Below are 6,215 nucleotides of genomic sequence, written 5' to 3'. Positions count from 1 at the left end.
AGACCCAGCTGGTCTGCCATAACCTTAGGTAGTATGCTGACTGATGCTCCTGTGTCACAAAGTGCATGGGGAAATCCAATACCCTTCACCAAACATGGTATTTCAAACTTCCCAGGATCACTCTTCTTCTTCAATGTGATCCTTTGTTTCAACCTTTCCCTAAAATGATGAAATATTCTCCTAATGTCCTCCTCAGTCTCCTTAGTCTCTCTGAAGAACATCCACAACCGGTGTGTGAAATAAACTTCATAAAAAGGTTTCTCTACTGGGATTCAAAGGACTCCCTTAGCATAACCATCCATCTCCTTCTTATTAGCTTCCCTCTGAAGGTTTTTAGGAATCTTCTCCTTCCTTTTCCTTGACCTTCTTCCTTCAGTTGTTTCATTTAATTGCATAGGCTCTGGTGTAGTGTATGAAGGGTTGGTTGTAGGTTCTGGTCGGTTTGCTAAAGGTTTAGGTGGTGGTCTGAGTGCGTTGATTCGGTCACTATCAATAGATGGTAACCACACTCGGTAGGTGAGAGGTACCCGTCGATTGATGGGAGGTGAGGGGGTTTGATCGATATAGGTCTCTCTCTGTCGGTCGACTGCTGGCTCATGCGGTCGATCGATTTTGACGTAGAAAGGGAAGGGTGGGTGAGGATGTTTTTCTGCGAATTCCTCATGAGTCATGATGCGAACTGCACTACACTCCGCAGTCGATTCAGCAGATGACATCGATCGATGTTTAGAGTAATCTGTCGATCGATCTTCATCTTGGTATGTCGAGCGATGTGCATCCATTGACATCGGTCGACACCAATGTGATCCTCCGAAACTCATGGAGCTTTCAACTTCGAAGTCTCCTTCTCCAAGCTTCTCATGCTTCACCACTTGCCAGAAATCATCATCTATGATAGCATTCACGTGGTGTTTTGCTTTCTTAACTTATGCCTCTCTAGCCAAGGCTTCTTGCCTCTTTACAGTGTCTCCAGTCTGAACCACTTGCATTTCAAGCTTCCTCACCTGAGTCCCTAAGGTCTCAATTCTTGTGTTCAGACTGTTGTAGGCAGAATCTATCTTCCCATTGAAATCCACAGTGAGTTGTTGCTGTCCTTCCAGAACTCTGTCAAGCATTGCTTCAATCTTGCTTTCCTGAGTCTGTGGTGGTGGATTCTACTAGAATGAGTTTCCATAGCCTCTGTTGTTGTTGCTGAAAGGTTTCTGGAACTGTGGACTCTGGTTTCTCCTCTGACCATTGCCATAGAAGTTTCTGTTTCCACCCTGGTTTCCAGACCTCTAAAATCCAGTACCTCCAATGTAGTTCACATCTTCTTCTCCTTCCATGTCTACATCCACTTCTCCTTCAGCTGAGAAGACTTGCTTCCTAAGAAGCTCATGAACCACATCTAACTTTGCTCTAACTTCGTCCATCTGCTCCTTCCCTAGGGATGCAACAGACTTCTTCCTCTCAAAGTCAGTGTTCTTGGTGCTGCTGCTGTTTGCTAGATTTTCTATCAGTCTCACAGCTTCCACCGGATTCCTGGTGTTGAAGTTTCCCTCGCTAGTTGTATCATGAGCCATTTGATACCTCAAGGTGATACCTCTGAAGAAAGTGCTCAGCAGTTGCACTTCGTTGAATCCTTGGTGTGGACAGTCTCGCTGGAAGAGCTTGAATCTGATCCACGCATCTTTAAAAGACTCTCCAGTCTTCTGCGCGAATGTAGCGATTTTTCTCCTCAAGTCTTCAGCGCATGCCTCATCGAAGAAATTTAGCAAGAAAGCATTCTTGATGTAGGCCCAGTATGTTGGAGATCTTATGGGTAGCTGCTTAAGCCAGTGCATCACTTCTCCAGTCAGAGAATACTTGAAAAGCTTGCACAATAGGTAGTCCTCGGGGACTCCATCTATACGAATAGCAGCGATAAGATCCTCAAAATTCTGTAGATAGTCCATAGGATGCTCGTGCGGTAACCCAGAGTAGGGTATCTGCGACACAAGTGTGTAGTACTGAGGCTTCAGCTCGAAATTCTGCTTCTGAATCTCTGGAACTCAAATAGCTGATCTGTTGGCATAGTACTCATCTTGACGATTGTAGTCAGCCAGTGCCCTTGGTTGAGCAGCCTCTTCTACAGGTTGAGCAGCTCCTGTAGCATCAGTATCAGGTATTACATTCCCCTGAGCGTCTAGTTTCTGACATGTTGCATTACGCATATGAAATACAGGTTTCCATTCTTGTCCTGTCTGGAAATAACAATCGCATCCATGCTTCGCGACTGATGATCGATCGATGTACGCGGTGTACTATCGATCAATGTTGAACGATGTAGATCGGTCGACGATGAAGGTTGGGTGTTGGTTGACGGTTGGGTGCGAGAATCAGTCGATGTGAAAGCTGCTGTATCGATCGATGTGGAACGTTGGTCTTTGCGGATCGTGCATTCCAAGTGAGCAGGATCTTCTGAGAATATCATGCATTTGTCCTTGTTGCTTCTAGTACTGTTGGGCATGTACCTGAAAACACAAGAAAAAATTTTGTGTCTGAATTGGGGTAGAGAAAAGAATAAGAATCAATAACACTAAATCTAATGGCGATCAAAGCTCCCCGGCAATGGCGCCAAATTTGATACCACTCAAATTACCGTAAGGAGTGAATTACTCTCTCAAATAAGAGGTTTAGTTGCAATACATAGGGACCGAATCCACAAGGAGCTAGGGAACCTATTAAATCTAGTCAAGTTATTAATTCTAGGTGTTTGTTGTTTTATGGTTTAAAAGTAAATAGAAATCCTAATTGAGCAAGTCTATTGCTCGACTAACAAGATGATTGGGGGTGTAACTTTATTGGAAGATATTAGATGCAGAGTTTTCTATTCAGGTGTTGGAGATAATAATCTTATTGATGCCTAACAGAATTACTCTCTCAAATAAGAGGTTTAGTTGCAATACATAGGGACCGAATCCACAAGGAGCTAGGGAACCTATTAAATCTAGTCAAGTTATTAATTCTAGGTGTTTTTTGTTTATGGGTTTAAAAGTAAATAGCAATCCTAATTGAGCAAGTCTATTGCTCGACTAACAAGATGATTGGGGGTGTAACTTTATTGGAAGATATTAGATGCAGAGTTTTCTATTCAGGTGTTGGAGATAATAATCTTATTGATGCCTAACAGTTGCATGCATGATATATTGGAGCTCAACTTCTTAATCACAGTGATCAGCGATGGGAATGTTTCACTGGTTAACTAACTAGATCTTGGATCTCAACTGTCGTCTTTTGATCTCAAGAAAGTGTCGATCGATGATCATATATGGATATCGATCGATACACCTTTCGCAAATATCGATTGATTCTCAGAAGACAATATCGATCGATACTTCTAGCTAAGCCCTAGGCAGGTTGATAATGCTCACTAGTCTCCTAGATCAGCGGTTAGCTCTCTCTAGGAGTCCTAGCATGACAGATTAGATTCAGGACAGGATGATCAAGGATGCTTGACACATGCAAATTTCTAGATTCATGTTCTAGTTAGCAAGGCTAAAAAAAGCATTAAGAACAACCAATCAATGAATATCACAAATTAGCAAATATATAGTTGGGGCTAATCTCTCTAACCTATTTGAACCCTGAATCTAACAAATAAACTACTCAGACATAGCTAAGCAATTAATGACACAAAATATAAATAAAAACTGCATAGAATAAAATAGATGAATCAATGGATTTCCAATCACAAATTTCTCTATGATTTTCTCTCCTAAAACTCTCTCTCTCTCTCTCTCTCTCTCTCTCCTGCTGAAAGTAAGAATACAATGGTGGCCAAAATCACTCTTTTGCCTCCTAACACTTAGGCAAGTATATAACTATTAGATGAAAAACTCATCAAGGGTAATCTGGTAATTTGGTGAAGCCTTGGGGTTAAAGTCGGCTGGAACGAAATCGCGCGTCTCGCGTCTCGACATCGATCGATGGTACAGGGTGTACATCGATCGATTGGTTTTTCTTCGTATCGACCTCTAATGGTCAGCTCAGATGAAATCTCTTTTAAGCTCTTAAATGCTCCATAATCATCACTTTACTCCAAGATACTTTTGAACCTGAAAACATATCTAATATGATAGAATATATAATATATAGATAGTAAAACACTTATATACCATGGATGAAAATGGGTCAAATCCATGGTATATCATTAGGGAATAGACTTCATGGGTCCTTTCCCTTCCTCTTACGGGAATAAGTACATCTTAGTCGCTGTTGATTATGTGTCAAAATGGGTCGAAGCAGTAGCTTCCCCAACGAATGATGCGTCCGTCGTTATTAAGATTTTCAAAAGCATCATCTTCCCGAGGTTTGGAATTCCCCGAGTAGTCATAAGTGACGGTTGATCCCATTTCATTAACAAGATTTTTGAAGGACTACTCCGGAAGAACAGAGTGCACCATAGAGTTTCTTCACCATACCACCCGCAGACGAGCGGGCAGGTAGAAGTCTCAAATCGACAAATCAAAGCAATCTTAAAAAAGACTGTAGGAACATCTCAGAAAGATTGGTCTAGAAAATTGGACAATGCACTCTGGGCATACCGGACCGCGTTCAAAACTCCTTTAGGAACCACCCCTTTTCACCTACTGTATGGGAAATCATGTCACTTACCAGTCGAGCTGGAACACAAGGCAGCTTGGGCTATTAAATTATTAAACTTCGATATCAAACCGGCTGCCGAAAGGAGGCTCATGCAGCTCAACGAGCTGGATGAGATTAGACATTTAGCCTACGAGAGTTTGAAGATATACAAAGAAAAAACGAAAGCATATCACGATAAAAAGATCATTTCCCGGCACTTTGAACCAAACGATCAAGTGATGCTATATAACTCTTGGCTAATACTGTTCCCCGGAAAACTTTGATCTCGTTGGTCAGGTCCTTTCACTATTGTGAACATAAACCCACGCCTCCTCCGCGCCCCAGATACCATGCCGCGACGTTACACGGTCCAGCGACCTGGAGGACCTCAGCCGCATCAGCCCGAGGCCCCACTCCCGCCATTCTCACCTATACTAGACATGTCTACACGCTTTGAAGGAGATTTCCAGCGCGTCGTAGTCGATACTCTCACTGCCATCTGGGCCAGAGTATCGAGATGTCGCTGTTCGAGCAGGAGGAGTTTGCGAGCCAGCTCACCGTTGGCAGCAGGACCATCACGCCAGGGCAGATGCACCTTCAGCGATGACACCACAGATGAGGACTAGTCCTCGTATTTCTATCCCTATTTACTTATGTTTTCTTTTACCTTCGTACTATTAGGATTTACTTTCGAACTTATTATTCTATGTTATGACTGGATTTTATCTATTTTTCTGACCTTGCATGTGTTTGGATTGTCTAACAGAGCTAACCTAGCTGACTAATACTTATGGGTTAGATACACTGACACGATGCAGGTAGCACAGATTTTTTTTGTCTCCGCGCTATCGATCGACGAGATCCTTACGTCGATCGACTGTGATGTGTTTATGTCGATCGATCAAGTGTCGTATATATCAATCTACACTAGAGATGGATGGGTACGAACATTCTTTTCTCTTGTCTAACATTTTTAACTTAGTAGTTATTATTATTTTTCAAACCAACCAATCTCAGACTGAATATCACTGGGGACAGTGAAGTTTAAGTCTGGGAGAGGTACCTATTGATATTAGTTTATTCATTAATTTTTAAATCATATTTTCAAACATAAACTTTTTATTGAGTCAAGAAGGGGATAATGATCTTATTATATTTTTGCTTGTTATTTAATCGCTCTTTTAGCACCATTTTAAACTTTCTGATTGCACATAGTACTAAAGATACTAAAGTGGATCAACATGTCAACTGTCCACACTTGCTGAGATTGTTTGAAAGAACCAAAGCTGCCCTCCAACACTAAACCTGACAAAACTGCTTGTCTTGGGGCTTGGTGTACATGGGATCACATTCTTCAAACAAGTCTGGAAGGTAAAGCCTTGTGTAGATTTATCACATTTTCTCTCTCAATTTCGACCCTAGATTTATAGGTAGATTGAAACAAAAAAAAATTAATTAGGTGTTAGTTAGGTGGAATCCGAACAGGACTTGGTGGCTACAACCATTAAGGCTTGGTTCATAAGGATTCCAACAAAAAGAATTTGAACGGGACTTGGTGGCGGCAATCATCAAGGTTCGATTCATATGAATTCTTGGATATAGGTCAAAAA

This window comes from Brassica oleracea, chromosome C2, assembly GCF_000695525.1.
Source record: "Brassica oleracea var. oleracea cultivar TO1000 chromosome C2, BOL, whole genome shotgun sequence".
Lineage (NCBI taxonomy): Eukaryota > Viridiplantae > Streptophyta > Magnoliopsida > Brassicales > Brassicaceae > Brassica > Brassica oleracea.
Note: the sequence above shows the minus strand (reverse complement) of the source record.